We start from the raw sequence: 21,666 nt of genomic DNA, 5'->3' as shown, positions 1-21,666 counted from the left end.
TCTCCTGTCTTATGTGCCACTCCTATCTGTTTTGAGCAGAAATGACAAAGCATGGCCAGTTGTTGACAACCAGCTTCAACTTTAAAGATAATGAATTTGTTTAAGAAGATCTGTCCTGCAGGTATGTCTGTGTTCGGTTTCTGGCAGTGCTACAGACTTGCTTTGACACCAGAAAAGTTTATTAACTTCAGTTTAAATTATGGAATCTCTATATTCTTTAGCAGTACATAAACTATTAATTTTTGCAAAATGGAAAAAAAAAAACAAACAAAAAAATAAAAACCCAACATATACATTCTAATTATAGTACTCATAAAATTCTTGAAAGATGTGCATTCGGATTCAATGAGTGAACACTGAAGAGGACATTCTTGTTTAATTCCACTCAAGAAAGAAATTCAAGAGGTTGTTTCGAGGTGCAGGGTTCATAATCTATAGCACAAGCATGCTCTGTGCTGAAGTCTGCAATCTGACAATCTCTTTAAAAACAATACTCAGCTCTCAGCTATGAGGGAAGTTCCAGATTTTATCACAATGAACAACTTAGCTTGCTGATGACAACAGAACTTCTGATGTCATGGCAAAAAGTAAAGAATGGGCTCTGAGCAACTGTAAATTGAAATACCTTTCAGTCTTCCCACAGAAGAGACATTCACTCTGAATGAGGAAATAGCAGTAACAGACTGGTAATAGAATTGCTAGCAAGATTTGTTGTCTCTTGGTGAAGATTCTAAGGAAGTCTTTTTGCTTGAAGATGATGTTACTTGTAACATTTTTCAATAGTTATTAGCAGTTTCTCAATTTTAACATAAGATTCATTTAGTTACTAAGTACAAAATTTGCTACCTTTAACACAGTACTTTTTTTAAAACTAATTTGAAAATCACAGTATTTTTCATAAAACTGAAGCACAATTTTCTTTCCTGCTACTACAGGAGTACCATCAATTTAAAGTTCCAGTTATTTTGACAGAGTCATTACACAATTTACCATATTAGACTGCTTGCCTTTTACTTTTGCACTTGCCTTCACTTTTATCAAAACCACTTTCTCTCCATCTGTTGCATCCACAAAAATAACATGTGCTATTTCTTACTTCTAATTTACTATTTTTCTAGTGCTAAAAGTATTGGCATATTATCTTCATTTGCTTCTGGGCTTAGAGGCAAACCTGTCCTCAAACTAAAATGGAAGTGAACGCCTTAGCAACTGTTCTCCTCTAATGTACACTCCAAATGCCTTGCAACATAGCAAAGTGCTGATTCTGCTATTTTACAGGGACAAGATAATGCCATATACTAAAAATCTGTTAAAAGAACAAGAGTGAGACAGCACAACTGGTAAATCATTTCAGAAAACTCTTGAGTTACTTTCACCTGCTCCAGACAGAACAGCTGAAGCCAGTGTTGGCCACTGTTCAGCTCCTGAACCATTCCTGCCTCAAAATATTTCAGGTGTGGCTGCCATAAGGTTGCCAGTCTTGTACCTGGCAGCAGATGGCTGAATTAATTCAGATTATTTGATTTGGAATAAACAAGTCAGCAAGTGTTGCTGAAGCATCACCTGAACAGTCAACACTGAGACAAGTCCTAGCTTCATTTAGGTAGCCTTCAGCTCTCCAGAGCATATGGTATGGGGGTTTTGCTCTTATTTACATAGGAAATCTAGTGGGTAATCCACAGGGTGAATTTGACCACACTTGCCCTCTACAGTAAACACTAAAAAGCAGCCATGATAGGACATGTGTCTAATATAGACATCATGACATCTGAAAATGCTAATGAATAAAAACTACAGCCTAGCTTCCACTCTGCATTTACTCAGATTGGATGTACACAGTTATCCTCATGCCAACATTACTCTGTGGCTTAAGTGGCTTTTAAGTCTCTTCCAAAGTCACCTCCTTCTAGACACATTTATAAAGATCATAGGAACTGTAGGGAAGACACATTAACTGAATTCTTTGAGTATGACATGAAGCTACTCAGACACCTGGGATACTCATGGACTAAAGATGGAGAAGGTAACATAGGTAGCAGCATAGTTTCAGCCTCTCTGTTGGAACACTAGAGAAATATCAACATCTAATTCACAACAAATCTAAATCCTATCTTACTAGTATAAGAAGACTAAATAGTAGTAGTAAAGATTAGATATTTTTACTGACTCAGCAAACAGACCTTTATCTTTCAACCATTGTTATCTTTCCATCTAACATAACTTTAAGGCCCATAAATACTAGTTCTTTCTTTAAATCAAGCTCTGACTAGGAGGACTTAGTATGCTATGAGGAACCTTGGGAATCTTTTACTTTGAAGATAAGTTGAGGTATCCTGGGTCTTCACTGGTGCCCAAGAGAAGAAATCTTAAGGCATAATGGGTCCTAAACTTGTGGGCTCTCGAGGTAGGTGTTGGCTAATTTAATCCTTGGAGGGAATGATCTCTAGTCTTTGCGATCAGGAAGAAACCTCAGCTGAGAAAGTTACAGGAACTGTAACTGATTTAAGGGAAACAGTCCACATGTCTGTTCTGACTGAAAAATTTACTGTAATTCACTATAAGTGATGGTGTAAAGACAAGCAAACAAGCTGGGCCAAGAGCTCCTGTACTATCCATAGCAAACACATCCAACATAGCTACAGTCATTTTTGAAGGCAAGGAAAAGAGTAGTAAGTACTCTGTGGTGAGTAGGAGCTGGATAAGGTTATTAGTGTCTTTACCACATACCATCTAGGCTGAGGACCTTGAGCCTTCAATGTTTTTATGCTTGCAGCAATCTGCGAGATTAATTTTTTTTTTTTTTTTTTCATTTTACAGTTGGGGAAACAATATACAAAAAGCTCTGTTTGGAGAATCCAGAAGAGGTACCCAACTTCAGCATCATGACTATCAGGGTATGCAATTTCTAAAGTCTGACCAGTGGCTTTTAGCCTCTGTCCCTAGTGAAATCAAACTAATTACATCCAACAAATAACACTATTCAGGCTATTCTGCTGTGAATAGTCTTGGGCATCTCCACTTAGCTTACAGCTCAATGCATTATTTTGGTGACTTCATGTAAAACTGAAATAGTTCCCATCACAATTTTCTACTATAGACAAAAATAACACGAGTACATTAAGCTGCTTTCGCTTGTCACCCCTCATGAACCTCATATGGCAACCAGACCAAAAGCCCCCGCTGAGCCCCTGAAGCTGAATGTGAAACGGAAATATCACAAAAAAACACTGCCAGCATCCCAGAAAATGACTCATGCTGCTTAAGTACCAAATCATTGCACTTAGAAGATTCTCGTCTGGATATTTTGTATGAATAGATCGAGCACTCTGAAACTACATTTTCTGAAGAAAGTCAACTGAGCACCAGGGCTCCTAACTCGGTCCAGTCTCCTCCTGTGCTGGTTAACTTCAGGCAAGTCGCTGCATATCTCTGTATTACCATTTTCAAATGCAAAACTAATTACACTAATCCCCTTTGTGCAGCACTTAAACATCTATGGATGAAAATAATTATCCTAAGAACTATTTATGTTATTAGAGAAAAGAACTACAATGATATGTGGAAAGCCAAGAGCCAAATCTTTTATGTCAGCCTATCCCCTCTTGACAGGTATGAAGTCTAAGTTCAGAAATTAATACAAAATGTTTTTTTATAATTGATGGACCTTCCTGAGCAGAGTAAAATGGGGAATTGGGAAAGGAAAACCACTGAAACAACACAGGGAATGCTGTGAAGTGTCCTAAGGGCCAGATTTTCAAAGATATCTGAAGACAGAGATGAGGTTCCTATCTAGTGGGATTTTCAGAACTAACATTTATTCAAAGTCCCACTAAAATCAAAGGACTTCACAGACAGTCTCTGAAACTTTAATCGTTGAAAATCTGACCCCAAGTAAACAAACTAAAAAAAACCACTGTTTAATGTTACTTACATGACTACCATGGAAAACTTTTTTAGACAGAAATATGACTTTTAAATTACAGTGTAGATACATAACTGGTAATGAAGTCCCATGCTGTCTGCCCTGTGATATTTTTTTCTAGTTAAAAGCTTGCTCTTTTTTAACAAAATAAGCACATCAGTAGTCTAAGCACATTCACTGTTCAAAGTTTAAATTTACAGTTAAAATAAAAAAGAGGTTGCTTACCAGTGTCAGAATTCTTTGAAACATTAATTGCTTATGGATATTCAAACTAAAGAGCTACATACATGTCCTTTCCCTAGTCTTAAATCTTTCCAATAAGTACATAAGGTACAGACTGACTGTACCACTTTCAGTTCCCTCCTTTATTTCATATAAATAAAACTCAGAGAAGTTCTAAAAAATCTGAGGGAAAACCAACTGTTTAAAAAGAAAACATAAATGTGAAACATACATATGTTAGAGAGAGAGGAGAAGAAGAAAAAGGAAAAAAAAAAAAAGTATTGGTAAATCACCTCTTTTTGTCTTTTTGAGTGACAGTGCCTAAGTACAGTTTATCACAGTGACTTAAACTACACCAGGCCACTAAGTACCTGAGGTCCTGGAGTCTTTTGTACAGACCACTCCAGCACTTCCCTATCAATATGTAGGTCTGAGTAATATTTACACCACATGGGGAAAGTAGAGATGGAGCTCTGGAGAGTATCATTTCCAATAACTCAACTATTTCTTACCTATGTTGTATGCTCTGGACAAGTACTCTCTAGTAACAGCAGTCTGATAGCAAATGTTATCACAGTTTCCAGTTGACTTTGACAGTCTGTGTGGAAATGGCTGAACTGTTAAACCTTTCAGAAAACATACATGAATAGGCCCAGAGCATTTGAAGCAGACAACCCCTGGCACAAAAGTATAAAAACCCAATTCTGCTGGAGTAGCAGAACACCAGAAATAAAATTTGGAGATTAAAACCTGCTCATTAGAAAGTATAATTCTACCATTATTTGAAGCAGAAAATGAAGGTCATTCATAAAAACATAGGTAACTCCAGCAAAAGCCTCTGAGGAAGTAGCCTTGAGGAAATCACAAGTAGTAAACCCCAAGCCCAAGCCCTTAATGAGGCTGAGAGTTCAAACTCTTTTAGCCTTAAGGAGATATTCCATAACAGCTTTAATAAATGGTACAGATGGGGGGTGGGAAGGGGGAAGTAGTAAGAATCTACATGGATATCATTCCCAGAATCTGGCTGCTGGACAGCTTTTCCTGTTGAAGTATTTCTTCTTCAGACAGACACCAGGAAACGGGCAAGATCCCTGTCTGCCTCACAGTGCTGAAAGAGGGGGTTTCAACCCTTTTCACTTACACACGACAGGCTGGCTGCTATCACTAGGGCTTGTGATGGCATTTTCAGTGGGCTTGATCCAGGAGAAATACACCAACTTATTTAGGCTGGGTTACACAGGAGCAAAGCAGGTAAGAAGTAATCAAGGTAGTTCTGCCACATAAGAGCTTAAAGGTTTGGTACCACTGTGTATCTGTGACCTAAAGTAAATATTTTAGCTGAAATTCTTTCCAAAAACAATGTGGAGACAGATATCCCCAAATATGTTAAACAGACCAAAATAAAAATAGGAAGAACTACAAGTTTTAAAAGCACATCCTAAATCTCTTTTGCACGGGTACATAGTATATTATGCACTACTTTTATTAGCAAATGAAGTCATGTAAAACCAACTACTACTAATAAGAAACATCAATGTTAATATACAAATTCCAAGATATTTCCAAAACAACTTTTTACATTTTTTACATTTCTAGAAAAACAAAACCCACTAAGCCCTCTTTTTGTGAACAATGTGCCCACATATTATTTCACTTGTAGTAAGTACTACTCAGGAACATTTTTCTTGAAAGCATTTCCAAAATGTTAAAAACTTTTTACCATGCACTAATTTATGTGCCAAATATGGTCCATCTGGGCTGTGGATGAAGCATCCCTAAGCAAACATAAGTATTTTCTGAAGAACACCAGGGCAGTTCTTGTAAATATTAGACTGCTATGGTTATGCAAAGTGATCTCACATGGATTGCTCTGAACCCCTCTGGAAATCCATTCCATGTTAATATTGATTACTAATTTAAATTAGTTTTATGAGTAAGCTTGCAGCTTTAAAACTTGTGTTTCTACAGAACAACTCTCCACAACAGGATGTGGCTTAAGTTCTTTTTTTCACCTGCCTGTTACTCCACAGCAACACACACAGAAGTTCTATTTCTAATTTAAGCAGGATCCTGAGAGAGTGAGTGGTAAATGATAAAATGTGCCTTTGTATTTAGAAGAGAATAATTTCTGCACCAGCAGATGACTGCCATGTGCAGATCCGTGATTACCAAATCCTAGAGACATGTATACACACCACCACATAAGTGACTCCCCCCCCCTTACTCATACATATGTGAAATTCATGCCCAATAACCTTGTAAAAAATATATATATATAATTTTAACTACAATACAAATAGGCATTATTTCTCCTACCAGTAAATTACAGCCACTCCTGCTGCACACTATACTGCATGTTTAACAATTCACACTACCCACCAACTTAGCCCATGGTGTACCAGATTTGGCAGGAGGGTCTTCTACAAAGCATTCCTGAACTACACCTCATCCCATGTTTCTTCTCTCTTCCCTCTGAGGTCTAGCTAGTTTTCTCATCTATCTCCTTTGCCTCCACCAGCCCTTTGGTGTTTTATTTTACACTCGCACTTCATGAATTACACTTTCTCTTCTATTTAATGAACTCTGGAAACCTACATCTTCTATTTATGCATTTACTGAATACACTTTATATTTTTTCTGTACCATATCATCCCACATCCCACATATTTATTCATGTACAAATAATAGATGTAATTTGAAGCAGGGTTTTTTGCAATTTTTTTCATCTTCTGCTGTTATTTCATAAACTGCCAAGTACAGACCCATTACTAAGTAAATAAACAACTGTAACAAAATTCAGATGAAAGTTTACTGAAATGTTGGTAGTCAGAATGGAATTACCAAACTGGAACTTGGCCAAGACAAGAGGGCAAGCGTCCTTCCTCTTGTGAAAGTGCCAAGGGATCAGACAAATGGCTTGAATGACTCAAAATCATAACTACATAAATATATAATTTAAATGAAATTTCCAAACACGGTAATCATCATCTATCACTTTTTAATTATCTCTCATACCTGTCAAGGATGCAAGACTTTTATTAGCAAACACCTACTTGGGGCCACCTCCCATTGCAGCCTTCTGTAGCCTGAGAGACAGGAAGTGTAGGTTGCCACTTCAATTCAAGGCAAAGCTATTGCAAAGCAGCACATTCAGCCCAAGATGTGGGGTTCCTGCAACCACAGCTAACCAGCAGATCTCAACCAAGTTTGGCAGTTCAGTTATTTTCACTAATTCAGTGGAACTCAGACAAAATGCTCAAAACAGGGCTGTAATATGAACCTGTCAAGAGCTCGTTTCTTAGGTCTAGGAGATGAAGAGGAGAAGGTGCTGACCTATTCTCTCTGGTGACCAATGATAGGACACAAGGGAATGGCAGGAAGATGTGCTGGGGGAAGTTTAGGTTAGATATTAGGAAAAAGTGTTTCACCTAGAGGGAGGCTGAGCAGTGGAACAATCTCCCCAGCGAGGCAGTTCTGGCACCAAGCCTGCCCAAGTTCAGCAGGTGTTTGGATGACGCTCTCAGGCTCATGGTGTGACTCTTGGGGTGCACTATACAGGGACACGGGTTGGACTTGATGATTTTGATGGGCCCCTTCCAAGTTAGCAGATTCTATGATTCTCTGATTTAGAGTGTAGAAGGTTTGATATCCATTGTAATATTGAACTTCATTCACTAGATAATCATCTGGCCACCATATCCACCAAAATGGACTGAACTCTTGGAAAATTTACTAACACTCCTGCATAGGAGGGCTTCACCCCAGTACAACACCCCGACTCCGAAACTGCAATTCACCCACACAAAATAATTTCAGGAGACATCTTCAGCTCCTAAAAAAAAAAAAATGCAAGCATGTTGCATTTTATTATTACTCAGTTGTGATTTTCCTTTACCTTGCAGCTGGGATCCAGCACCACTTTTTTTTAACCTTGCTGGGTTGCCTTCCAGGATAGAAATCCCTGTTTACCAGTAAAGAAAGAGAGAGTATGGACACAGCACAATACTCAAGTTTGCAGACTATTCAACTCTTTTCCAAAAGAAAGAGATCCCTGTTTAACCTGCCTTGCTGCACTGAGGTTATACTCAGCAATGGGACAGCATTCCTAAAACCTAGTAAAATTTCTCCTCTACAGTCTGACTCCTCATGTGTATACATCATGGTGTGTTAATTAAAGAAAGGAATCACATCCCAGAGTGCCCAGATGAAAGTACAAGATGAAGTCATACCAAAATTGTAAAGCATTAATATAATAAAGCAGAGGAGCTATTAAAGAAGTCTGAGAGTGAAACCATCAAATAATTTGCTTTTTAAAAACACTGCAAATAACATAAACAAATGATCCCTTCCTCTGTTTAGAGTCTCTGCTGAAGGCAGAGTAACACTGAGAGATACTTAACATAACTGCTCATTTAACAAAGCTTTCAGTGTGCATCAGGAGAGCACAAGGAAATAAGCCAAGGGATCCAGATGCAAACAGATGGTATTAGCATCTCTGGATTCTTAGCTTTCATTTAACAAGAGGGAAATACAGTTCCCATCTTCATATGAAACAGACTTTCTTGTTCCACCTGCATTCAGACTAAAGCAATACCTTAGAAGAGCATGAACTTTCCTTTCCATCTCTGTAGGGAAATAAGAAAAGTGCACGGGTGACCCTTTAAAAGCAGCTGCTGCCAAGTGAATCACTACCAAAGAATTTACCGTCTCTTTTAATACAGGATACTTGCCTACTGCATACCAAGAAGAGGTTTATTTCATTTTGAGTAGCTCCCTCTCATAAAATACCAGACACTTAAGAGCATCATGATGATCTTTTCCTCTGCTTTTCACTGCACACATTAGCTGTTACCACATTTATGTCCATTTTTTTATATCTAGATATCTAGATCACTGGTCTTCTACTATTGCAGCACTTATAGCCTAGGATATTAGTACTGCTGCTGAATACATAAAATATAGACTTTTCCTGCTAGTTTTACATTACTAAAATTAAAGAGTGAGCCATTTTTAAAGTAATTTTTGAATTCAGAAACTCATCTGGGTTTGTAATTTTAAAATGTGGCTTTCATGCTCACAAAGTACATCTGTTACAAAAATATTTAATAGCAAGCCTCTCCTTATTAAATGACAATGTTGCAAAATTCTGTATTTAAAAGCAGAAGAACTGCTAAAGAAGATCAAAATCAAATTTTTTTTGTGGGTTTTTTTTTTTTGCTTATATTATGTACAAGAAAAAAAAAATGTTGCATGGTAAGACCAAGAATTCACATTGTGTTTTCCTTTATACTGTTTGTAAGTTAATTGGGACTTTATAAAGCTTGTTTGCTTTTTTCTTTTTTTAATTGTTTGGTCTTTTTCTTTTTCAGAACCGACATTTAGAAGGCAATAACCCAAAGCATATTACCACACTCTTTAACAGTGTCCAATAGGCAGACGACCTCGCTGCAGTGTGATTAAATAATCTCACTGCTACATCAATGAACGCAGCATGAATTAAAATGGCTGCAAGCTTCTCCAAGCATAAGATCAGAAATCCAAATACAGGTTTCTCTTACTTTTTATTTTATGTTTCAAAGAAAATGTAACCACTTATTTAGAAAAAAAAAATCCATGTTTTTCCTGACAGAAATAATACAGTATTATTCTAATATACACTGACTAACCCATATATTTTTATCGTAAAAGATCTGATTACATTTTGCCATCCTCATACTGAAAAACCCCATTCAAGGAAAAAGCAGTGTCTGCTCAAGAAACATAATGGTGCTAGGATCTGGTCCAAAGTGAACTGTTATCTCAAGTGTGAAGATTATGAATGTTAATTTAAAATAATATTCTTTCAACTTCAGGTTGGTTTTATTTCACATAATCAATCAGGCTTGAAAATGTGTGCATGCGCTCTTACCTTCTCTCTTTCTCTCTCTGTCACTCACACATAAGCACTTCATTACATATTCTTATTCCCAGATATTCAGAAAAAAAGCTTCTGCAGGTGTAAACTGATGTTCCTGCACTAAAGTCAACAGTGCTGCACCAAATTATGTTAGCAAAGACACTGGTCCCATCTCACACCCACTGTGCCACATGTACCTTGATTTTCACTTAATGCAGATTTCATGCCAAACTCTCCCTTTCTTCCTTTCATATGTGCATTTCCCAGCTCTTATTTGCACTCAACAGACAACCCTATGGCCTTGCATTAACTCACCCCTCAAGGTCTCTTCTCTCCATCAAATACTGCACATGTGTCCATGGCTCCTCCTGCAATGGAGGCAGGAGCTCTCTAGTAACTAAATACCAGCAAAGAGAACTGAAATGCAAGGCTGCAAGGCATTTGGAGATGACAAAATAAGCTTGACTGAAAAAGGAGTAGCTTTTAACATTATTAGCTAAAACATTCAGTTATTAAAAAGAGTTTAAAATGTTCCAAAATGGATAAAGTAAAAATTTTGCATGCAAAAAAGCAGAAATTGTGGTCTAAATTACTACTATTTGGGAACTAGTATGGGAAAAGTATTCCGCAACTATCTACGTTAGAAAATTGGCCATTTTGGCACCTTTTTAGGAGATACTTGAAAGTGGAATGGCTGGAGACAAAACTCTGGATTACACAATATTCTAGTTTGATCACAAAAGGCAGTTCTCATATAATAAGAGGAGCCAAGTGGAAATTTGGATACCATCCCTTCCCATTGGCCCAGGAAACACTCTAACTGCTTATTCACCAACCTGGCAGAGAAAACAACATTCTGCTTCAAGCCTCATAGGTGCACAGGTACTCAAAGCATCTGTGCCATCAGTTAGCTGTAGCTGATATTTATCACTATTTCCTGTACCACTATAAGGCACAAAAATAACTCCATTTTATTGAAAGCTTCATGTCTTCGGAAGGTAATGCTACAAAGATGACTTGGGTTATTTTTATAAAACTTAACACTACTGAGGAAAAGAATGCCAACATGGACCAGACAACCTAGTAAAACTGGCACCTGGAGATACTTGACTGATAATCCAAAATCTGCAAGTTGAGTAACAAGTGGGGATCTCATGTCTGGAATCAGAGAGGAGTTACAAATATGCTTCCAATTAGGATGTTTTATCAAGAAGCCTTCTGGGAGCCAGCAGTGTGGAAAGTGAGCAGGAAAAGGAAGAACCTCTTTCTTACAACAAATATTTCCTGTGAATCTATTTACTGCAGTCAGCGTGAGAAGAAGACAAAGCTACAAAACTGCAAGATGCAATTACAGATTGAGAGCATCCATGTTTCTTGCTTTCCAACAGTCAGTAAGAAATGCTTCCAAGTATGCATCAGCACTCTCCTTCAAAAAGATATGCCAGTGAAATAAAGCACTTTTTTTTTTTTTTAACAAGCAGACGTTATTTTAATGTGGCAGCACTTAAGCAGACTGACATTACATTCCAGTCATTCTGATGCCAGACACTGTGAGTTACCAATGAGCAAACTGCTCATCTCTTCTCGTTCTTCCCCACAATTTTTACCAAGACCAGGAATAAATTTCAGAAAGCCATTTTGATTGGAAAGGAAAAAAAAAAATTAAATTCTCCTTTTTTACTGGGAAAATTATAGTGTCAATGCCAAATTATTCAATATGCCATATTATCTCCAAATGTCAGCCTGCACACATAATGACTGACACGGAAGCATCCAGGTTCCTGATAAAAGATTAATGCAGTTGGTTATTAGGAACATGCTAAAATCTCAACTGTAGTTATGTGAAGCTAAAAAAGGTGCAAGTCTGGCTCCCATGAGAACAATGAAAACCAAGTCTTTGCTTTTAATTTCTGAGATTTCTGAACTACATAATAAAGAACAGAAGCATAAGGTGAGAGGAATATCTCTAAGCTCTCTGCTGCATGGAGCAAAAAGGATTGCCTAGATTTTGCAGGTAAATGCTAATGAACAGAATGAGTCAAGGCACTTTCCAGAATTCTCGGGGTTTTAATTTCTGTTCTGTGATGGAAAAAAAAAATAAACCCACGTGACCATTAAACTTGCTTTCACATCCATTATTTCCATAATTTTGAAACTATGTTAAAATTTTCAGTTTCCTGTTGTATGTTTCCTAGCTTTCCTGATGTGCAAATCTTTCTTCTCATAATGGTATCAGCTTTTCCCTTAAGAAAACTTGTATTTCTTCTTTTACCAGTTTATTGATAATTAAGGCATTTTGTAACACAAGTTTTAAGATATACAAAAAATGTTAAAAGTCACTAAGAAAAATGTAAGCCATGTTTCCTTTGTTCTTTTAATAGATCCTGCACATTCCTTCAAAGACTAACAAACACGTAGGAAAAGTGCCTTAAACGGCAACAATCATCACTGTAAAATTTAGCATGTGCAAAAGTCATTTTAAAATAACAATAGCCATACTGTTGACATTGAAAAGGCATGAAAAATGCCTACATAACATTGCATACTCCAGCAGAAGAACCAAAAATACATTACATAAAATTACAGTGGCAAACCAAATTGTAACTTAATTGTAACTTCTTAAATACTGGAGTTGTACATAGTTTTAATTAAAAAAAAATTTATGAAAATAAACTTGATCCATCAGTATACTCCAAGGTCTACACATTTTCATGTCTGTGGGAAACAAGTGCTTATATGATGAAGGTCTCCATCATTATATTAATATTAATCTATTGGTAATAATGAATTTTCTGCTGTGAATATCTTCAGTTCTCATCAGTGAACAATCAGTGGCCTGTGATTACATTTTATGAAATGGCAATTCTTTTGTTTTGATTTTGCTCAATTTTGAACCTGAATCTTAAATAATTGGTTGGGGAGATGGAATTATGCACAAAATGTGTCCCTAAAGTCAGTGTCTACTCAGAAGACACTGATCTCATGCTTACCAACCAACCAGAAGGAAAACTGAAGAAACAAAAACCCTACTATTTTGAGTTAAAATTTCTACTTTAATTTGTGCATGTGACGTAAGCACTGTGATGTTACCCAGCAAGGCACAGACCATCTCCTCTTCAGGAGTTTTATTTTTCTGGCACTGACAACAAGCAAACAGTAATAAGGCACAATCAGTCAATACAGACTGGGCTGTTACTTGGTTTCTGACTTGAAAAAAAACACCTGTAATTGTAAACAGGTATCTGTAGACTAAGGACCTGTTTTACTGAATGCATAAATGTTGTGTGAGACTTAACAGAATGATGATAGAAAGACAAAAGCTCTCTTGTCTCTCAGATCTTGTCAAAGATTTGCTGAGCAATAAACATACCTTACATCCTTTTAATTTATTTTTCACTGTATGTGAAATTTCCAGCTACTTTGGGATTCTGCTAATCATTTTCTCTCAACCTCATTTTGTTTCACTTCATTGCTTTTCCGAAAGGTTGCAATAAAACCTAATGCTGGAAGATAAGAATCACTCTGCTAAAATTAGTGAACTAAGTACCATATCCCATGAGTCACTGCATGTGACTCCCATCCACCTATCTCCAAAAGACCAGATAATAAAGCCATGCTGTAAGTGCATGAGATCCAGGTACAAACACTCACTCTCCAAAATGCTGCTTTTGAGTACTACACCTACCAGCAGGCTCCTACAGTCTGTAACCTAAACATTAGTTAAGTTAGGTGCACCAAAATAATATACTTAAATATGAGGCAAGTTGGTTTCATGTTTATTTTGAATATACTAACAAAGGAAAGAAAATGAAGCACGGGAGAAAGGCGAGATAAACAGCAACGCTTTTTTTTTTTTTAATTACTAGATCTCAAATCAACAGTATCCTATTACAGATAAATACAAATTAGCACAGTGAGACCAGTGCTTTGCATGAAAAAATGCAATTTCCACAAAAAAAAAAGGGGTGAATAGGATGTTACTGGTATATTTGTAGGTATGCTTGATTTCATTTTATCACTCAGATTTCACTACCCCTGGGGTTAACATAATTTTTTAATAATTAGTTCTATATCACATTACAATTGAGAGGTGTATCAAAAGTTGTAGTCACTAATTCACATTTTATTTTACTATTATTTAATCTTTGAATTTAACACTGAATATAGTCAAAAGGTAAAAACAAAGATATTTTAACTCTCAGCACATGAGTTAACAGTATTTTCCTTATATTTGAAAATATTTCTGTAATTTTGAAATTACAAATATTATGGTCCTGCCATTTTGAACAATAACTTGTTTAAACTTAAATTACATATCTCAATACTTTAATAGAAGAAACTTCTGCACTTTAGTGAAGTGGAAAATGAGAGTCTGGGAGAAAATCAACACTAGGCTTTTTTATGCACAAAAACCTCAATAATTACACTTTGGATTTATCTACATGTTCCAGCAATAGGATAAGGCTCTGACGTAGTATTACCAAAGCTGGCTAACCTAAAATTAGATGCCATGAGCTTTAACTTGGGTTCACGGACATGTCACAGTGTATCACCACTGTGCCTGCTGTCTTCTTGTGTCCACAAGACTAGAAGATGCTGCTTATCTCAAGAGAAAAAAAAAAAAAAAAAAAAAAAAAAAAGGAAAGACGTAAAAAATATTAAATCTTACAAAAACATAAGGAAAAAATTACTCTCTAGCATGGCTTATGATTTAAATTAGTTCAGCCTTTAATAACTTGTGCATTTAAAGAAATTGATTGCAGACATCTTAGATCTAGAAGCACTTCAAATGTGTGTGTTAGTATGACTTCAGACACTAAGTGAAACAGCATAGTTGGAACAAGCAGTTTATTTACTCCTTTTGAAGCACAAAGAATGCCAAAAATCCATTTTGCAGTTATATGTCTAGTTTTACCCTTAAAAAAATTCTTTGTACATTTCACTATCAGCCACTTTGTTAAATAAATAATAAGATACATGTTCAGGCTTGATGGCAGACAAAGTTTTAAACAGATGATAAAACTATGTTTAAAGATTATAACTGAAAATAAAGGGAAAATACCAGCTAAACTCAGCCCTGGTGTGGCAAGGAGATGAATGCAGAGAAGCCTCTGAAATCAGCGAACTTGGTGTGCCGCAGGAGCTGACCTGTTCAGCCTGGAGACCACAAGGTTTATTATACTGTACACAATCACTCCGGTATCTATCAATCTACCTGCACTGCATCCAGGAATTAAGGTGGCTTTGGTTTGTTTTTTTTTTTTAAGAAGTTCTTTTCCACCATTTAAAGACAAATTTTAGCTTTATTTCAAGAAAAAAGTTTTCCACAGTTGTTCTGCATTTTGCATAGATGACAAGATACTCTTTCACTGCTGCTGATTTTGCATCTTTACACTGCACTGAAAAATACTGAAAAACTTGGTTTAGGAATGTGAGAGTTAACTTATAAGAAATTTCTGCAAAATGGAGTAACTGTCTCATCTTACAAACTACCTCTTTTGCAGGATGTATTCTCCTGACTGGCAGATTAAACCTTAGAACAATAACCCAATTATGAGCTAAATTTACATTCAACTAATCAAAAGTCATCCAGAAGCTGACAAGAACAATCTTTATTCACAACCTTTAGCACAACCAACACTGACAGACTATAATGTATGAGCTATCTAAAAGATGACATATGTTGCACTGCCCAGCTACCAAGGGCACCACGCTCCAGGTGCTACCAAGTACTATGAGAGTATTCATCACCTCCTGAGACTAAAAGCCCAACAAAAACAAACACACAAAAAACCCTCCAAAACAAACAAAAAAACCCTGCAGATAAAGAACATGATCAGACATTGGTTCCTGAACAATGACTGCAGGATGGACAGCTAGAGAAAGTTGCATTCCACGAATGGAAAGCCACCCCAGTTAATAAAACCAGTGGTCAAAATGAAAACCAAATTACATTTTACTGGACAGGTGTGGGTAAAAGAATTGCTCCAATAATTCTGACCTAACTCTTTCAAAAAACAGAAGCCATCTACAGTATCTCTTTCAGGAAAGTAAACTCTTGTATGTATCAAGCCTGTAATTTTAAACAACTCAGCATTTTATGAATCAAGTTCATCACTGGTGTGAGCCACATATACTTGGGATATATTAATTTTGTTTACAGTTGTACTTACCATTTATAACAATCTGCAGGGACTTATGCCACCCTGAAGCTAGTTAAAAAGCCTTCAACCAATTTAAGAAAAAACTCTTTGCTCAAGACACCTTCATCACCAATTTGTCCCTCTTTTAGAACTTTTATCCTGGACAGATTCACTGCCTGGAGTCTTACACACTTCCATAGCTAAATGCTCTCAAAACCTGTGCAAGGCACTAGCTATGAAAGCTAGCTACATTTATGTCCAAGATTTGTGAACTTGACTGGAGTTGGGTATCCAATTCCAAAACAAGTCCAAATTGCAAAATTTTCCCTGATTCTCCAGTTTTGTGCAATGAGACAATTTTCTGACAATCTAGACAATGCAGACATTTATGGAGAAGTTTAGATACCCAAAATAGAGAAAATATCTTCAATGTTTTTTTCTCTGTTTCTTTTTTAAGTATTTCATCCTAATTCAGGGACAGCAGCTAGCACAATACCTTGGTCCCCAAGCAGTGTTTCACTGATACAAATACTCAACAGTCTAGATGTAGCCTATGCCACTTCATGGTGAGTTTGAGGCCAAATACATTATCCATCCACATTATTTTCTTTTCCAGAAACACCACATCACTAACAGCACACAGTAACTTCTATTTACCAGCAAGGTGGAAATGCCAAGCACGCATCACAAACTTTCACCATCTCATTTGCTCTTGAGATGATGTTAGGCTGAAAAGATGATCCAGGATATTCCCCTGCAGAAGCCTTAAGAATTTGCTCAGCAGTCCCTTCTGCTCTTTGCTGCAAGAGCAGGTGGGACCCCCAGCAACCTGAACAGTAGCTGCAACTAGACCACCTATTACATACAAATATTATGGACACTCCATCAGATTATAGCAAACGACCTAGCAGCCACATATTGCACAAACAGCAATTCCAGTCATGAAAATCATGTTAATTCTGCAGTGTTCAATTTTTCAGAAAAGTTAAGAATCATAGAATTGGCTGGGTTGGAAGGGACCTCAGAGATCATCGAGTCCAACCCTTGATCCACTACCATTGCAGTTCCCAGCACTTGCCCAGATTTAAGAAAAAGCCAACACAAACAAAACAAAAAACCAAAACCTGCAACAATCCACATCTGAATTTAACTTGGCACTTCGCTGTTAAAATTGTGCTAAAAAGTTTCAGACTGGTAAAGCATCTTCTATCACACCACCAAAGTCTTCAGAACCCCACAAAACATCCACTCACACTTCTGTTACATAGTTGACTTCATCAGTAGGAAATTCCCATCACACTATACAGCTCATGAGATGGAGTAAAAAGAGTAATTTTTCTCATTCAGTTCTTTGCTGATGAACTTGATATGAAATATCACTTGCAGATGCTTCTTCTTGATGGCACCACCATCCATAGCACAAACAGAGTAATCAATGCATTAATTTTTTTCCCCTTGTCTTAAAGCCAAACACACCATCAAAAGTTAAAGCGCTGTCTGTTTTACTATCTATCCCATGAACCATTCCACATATCTGACAAAAGCAGAGATGGTTTTTTAGGCATGGAAAACTTGGCATGAAACATAAATCCACATTGGGAATCATTCTGTGGATACTTCCACTTTTGTACAAAACAGCAGTCAGCAAATGGTCCGCTTCCCTAAAGACTTTCTGTAGCACACTCAGAAGGGTTGATAACAATTAAAAAATGTGGAGATACACCAGATTCTTCATGCTGAAGGATGAGGAACTAGAAAAACCTAAGAGGCTGCAACCCAAACCAGGCACTGGCATTTCCACTCCTACACTCCCACCCTCCCAACACCCGTCTCAGTGATAACCCTTTAAGAATTAAACGATTTCCCATTTAAAAAAAAAAGCAATGAAGTGCAAAAAAATCGGCATCATTAGGACAAGAAAGTGTTTTCTTTGGTCCTTCCCACTGAGCTAAGATCTTTTCAAAACTACAACAGTGTTACTCCTACAAATAATGAGTCTGTGGCAGATGATTATAGGGTGTTAAAATGCCAAATGACACAATTAAGCCAACCAGCACCAAATTAAATAGTTGTCCACCCCTTTTCCTCCTCTCAAGACACCCCAGCTCTAGCCTTTGTAAAGTTCTATTTGCCACGTTCACAGCAGTAAAAAAAAAAAACAAAAACCAAAAAAATTACCAAACATCTGCTGTTTTCAGGATAAGACCCAAAAGACACAAAGAGTTTTCCAAGTTGTTAACATCAGTATTTTTCAGGAGGACTGTTCTCTGAAATGCAGGGGAGGTCAGGAAAGCAGGCTGAAGCTCCCCATCACCCTTACCATAGGAAAACCCATACCAATGCTTCCATCCTTTCCCCTAAAGGAAAAGAAAGGAAAAGGAAAGGAAAAGAAAAGGAAAGGAAAAGGCCTCAGGGCAACCCCTGTGGTTGGGAAACACAGAGTGAGCCGAGAGGAGTTATTTGGAGACACGGTTTCAGGGACACGTTCACACACAAAACCCTCCAAACCCATCAAAAATAAGACCCTTAGTAGTACATATTCTCCCAAAATCCGACCGCCGAGTCCGGCGAGGCTGCGGGGAGGGCCCTTTCTGGCCAAAGGCAGGGAGTGAGCCGTTTCAGGAGGGCCTCGGCCCGCAGGCAGCCGCGGTGCCCCTCGCCCGCAGCGGGGGGAGCCGGAGGAGAGCGGAGAAATCATCCCCTTCACTCCCCCTCCCTACCCCGGAGCAGACGGGATAACAGGAAAACCCCCGGGGCCGTGCCGGGGGACGAGGTCGATCCGGGAAGCCAGGGGCCTCCGTCCCCAGCCGGCTCCCTCGGCAGAGCTCCCTCGGGCGATGAGGCCGGCTCACAGACGGGGGTGGTGCAGTCCGCCCGCAGCCCCCGGGCGGGGAGGAGAGCCGGGGCTCTGAGTTCACCCCTTTCCTCGTCCCCTCCTCTGCCCCCTCCTCCGCGGGGTAGGGAAGCCATGGCCGCTCTCCCGCCGCGGCCGGCCTGCGGGGGCCCGCTGTCTTTCTCTCCTGCGGAGACTCGGCGCTGTCGAGCAGCTGCCATTACTCGGGCCAAGACCCGTCCTCCGAGCAGACAACCCCCACCCCAGCGAGGAAAGGAGGGGGAGAGGTCAGGAGGGGTGTGTGAGAGAAAGGAAAGGTGGGGGAAGTGGGGAGAAAAGCACTCGCCCCGCACGTGGGAAAAGAGCGGGACTGAGGGGGTGTCGGGGCTGAGGCCGGGCTGCGCCACACCCCACTCGGCCTCGCCTCTCACGCGAGTCCCCGGCTTCCCCGCTGCCTGCAGGCCCGCGCGGAGCGCTGAAGGCAGCGATTCTCTTATGCCCCTCTCTCCACACCCCATCTCGTCTCGCCCCGACCCCGGGTTGACTGCAACTCGGCGCGGGGGGCCCGCTGTCGCCTCCCAGCCGAAATCCGACAGGGAAAGGTGTGGGGACAAAAATAATCGCCGTTAATAATCGCACACGCTTCGCTACCGTCTACTTCTCGATTTCCAAGTAGGCTGCCAGATAATCCTTTCTACTCAGAAAAATGAAATAATAATAATAAAAAAATCCCGCCTTCCATTCCTCCCCCCCCTCCTTCTGCAGCCCCACACATTTTATTCTTAAGTATAATTGCTTCCCCCCCCCCCATATGGCACCCCGCGGGGCAGGATTGCCCCCTCCCCTGCTGCCCAGCCCTTCCCCTGTCCCCTCTCCCCCATCTCCTTGGAACAGTGTGTACATGATTTTGTAGTTTTTTTAAGGCGCCATGTTTATAATCCTCCATCATATTAAAAAAAAAAAAATCCACCCAGCATGAGACACGGCGTCTCTCGCACCCCAAAGCCAGGGAGGCAGACACAGAAATATCCACAGGGCTGTAAATTCATCCCCCCCCCCCCTCCGCACACACCCCCCTCCTCCCCAGACTTTAAAGTCTCTCTCACCTTGTGCTGCTGCCGCTGCTTCTGCTGCTGCAGGGGGGGAGAAGTTAAGCCAAGGGAAACTTTTCAATCCCTTCCCCAAGCCGCTGCTGCCTCCTCCTTCCACATATTTTTCCCCTCAGAGTTTTATTGTGTCTGAATTTTCTCTCTCTCTCTCCTCTTCTGTCTGTCCACAGTTCAGGTTTCTGGGGTAAACAGGGTTTAGGATGGTGCTAGGGATATTTGGGAGAAGGAGAACTCTAGTGGTGTCTGCTGGAGTTGCTGTTTGTTTCTTTTATTATTTTTTTTTTAATAATACATTTTAAAAGGATCTTTAACTATTTATTATATTTGTATTTTATCATACTCTCAGGTCTGAACCCTATCTTATTGCAGAGCAAAAATGTGCTGCTTACCTGTCCATGACATGCAAATTCCAGCTATCACGAAGTCCAACTTGGAGCGATTCTGGGTAACGTCTTTGAAAGAGGATACCCACCTTGACCAACAGAAACAAAACCATACAGAATCAGTTGTCTGCCTCAGGGGCTGCGATACGTTTCGACCTGTAGATACAAACTTTCAGGGTTAGGAGAGTAATATGAAATATATATCAATAATATGTAACATTGTAGGCACATATGTAAGTAGCGAGAAAACTTGTGTATGATATCCTGACTCTGTATGGCCTGTGAGATAAATATTATTAATAATAAATTTCTAGGGAAATGCATTCTAATGCTTTTGAAATACTTCAATAATTATTTAATGGAAAAGGAATATACTTCATAATTAATTAATTTTTACTAAAAGTGTGATACTATTAAAATTCATTGTAAGCTTAGTTCTGTAAACATTTATGCATGCAAATAGTTCTAATCTTATGAGTAGTCATTAGTATTACTTAAATAGTTTTGGACTGCCTGTGATAAAAAAAGAGGCATCCATTCTGCCTGGTCAGTAAAAGATTTAACAGACACTGCACAGTGACAGTTTCTCCACTGTAAGTTTCTCTTGCTAAAGAAGAATTCTAGTAGTGTCTAAACCCACATTTTTTTGAGACTGATGCATTAGGACTTTACATCCTCTTTTCAAAATAAAATGCAAATACCAGTTGCATGGCAGCGATAAAGCTTTACTTCTGTTATGTATTTAAATATGAAAGAACATTTTATATTATCTAAAATAAATAGATAGGAAAGAAAGTGCTGGTAATCTGCGTTCAAAGTGTGCTTGAGGGGTTGGGCAGATACCAAACAGTGGCACTATAATTTATTAACTGCACTATATTGCTTGTATTAATAAAAAGCAATTGACATTTACAGGCAATTCTTTAAGTAAAAAGGGATTCACCATCAGTTTAATTACCAAAAGGCTACCTTGTGTTAAGCATTTAGTAGTGATGTTTGGCTCTGATTTCATTAAGGCTTGTAATTTGCAAAAGAAGTTTAACAGAAATATATGCCAAGTTTCCATGGCATATTGCTGGCTTGGCTATTTTAGATTTCTTTGAAATCTTCTCTTTACAAATTACATCTGAGCTCTATTTATATGACAAAATAAAATTT

At 38.6% G+C, this 21,666-nt stretch overlaps 1 protein-coding gene across 2 annotated transcripts in view; it reads right to left on the bottom strand.

Moving 5' to 3' along the window:
* Positions 1–20,370, bottom strand: part of ZMYND11 (zinc finger MYND-type containing 11) — a 106,971-nt gene extending 86,601 nt beyond the window's left edge. Inside the window, exon 1 of one of the 2 annotated variants that reach the window (XM_008503866.2) lies at positions 20,123–20,370. The gene's annotated coding sequence lies outside the window, so the exon portion shown is untranslated. The remainder of the gene's footprint in view (positions 1–20,122) is intronic. The other variant, XM_030444810.1, reaches the window with a different exon arrangement.
* Positions 20,371–21,666: the final 1,296 nt, after the last annotated feature.

This window comes from Calypte anna, chromosome 2 (genome assembly GCF_003957555.1).
Source record: "Calypte anna isolate BGI_N300 chromosome 2, bCalAnn1_v1.p, whole genome shotgun sequence".
In the NCBI taxonomy this organism is placed as follows: domain Eukaryota; kingdom Metazoa; phylum Chordata; class Aves; order Apodiformes; family Trochilidae; genus Calypte; species Calypte anna.
The sequence above is the reverse complement of the archived record's forward strand: the minus strand, read 5'-3'. Positions and strand labels throughout refer to the sequence as shown.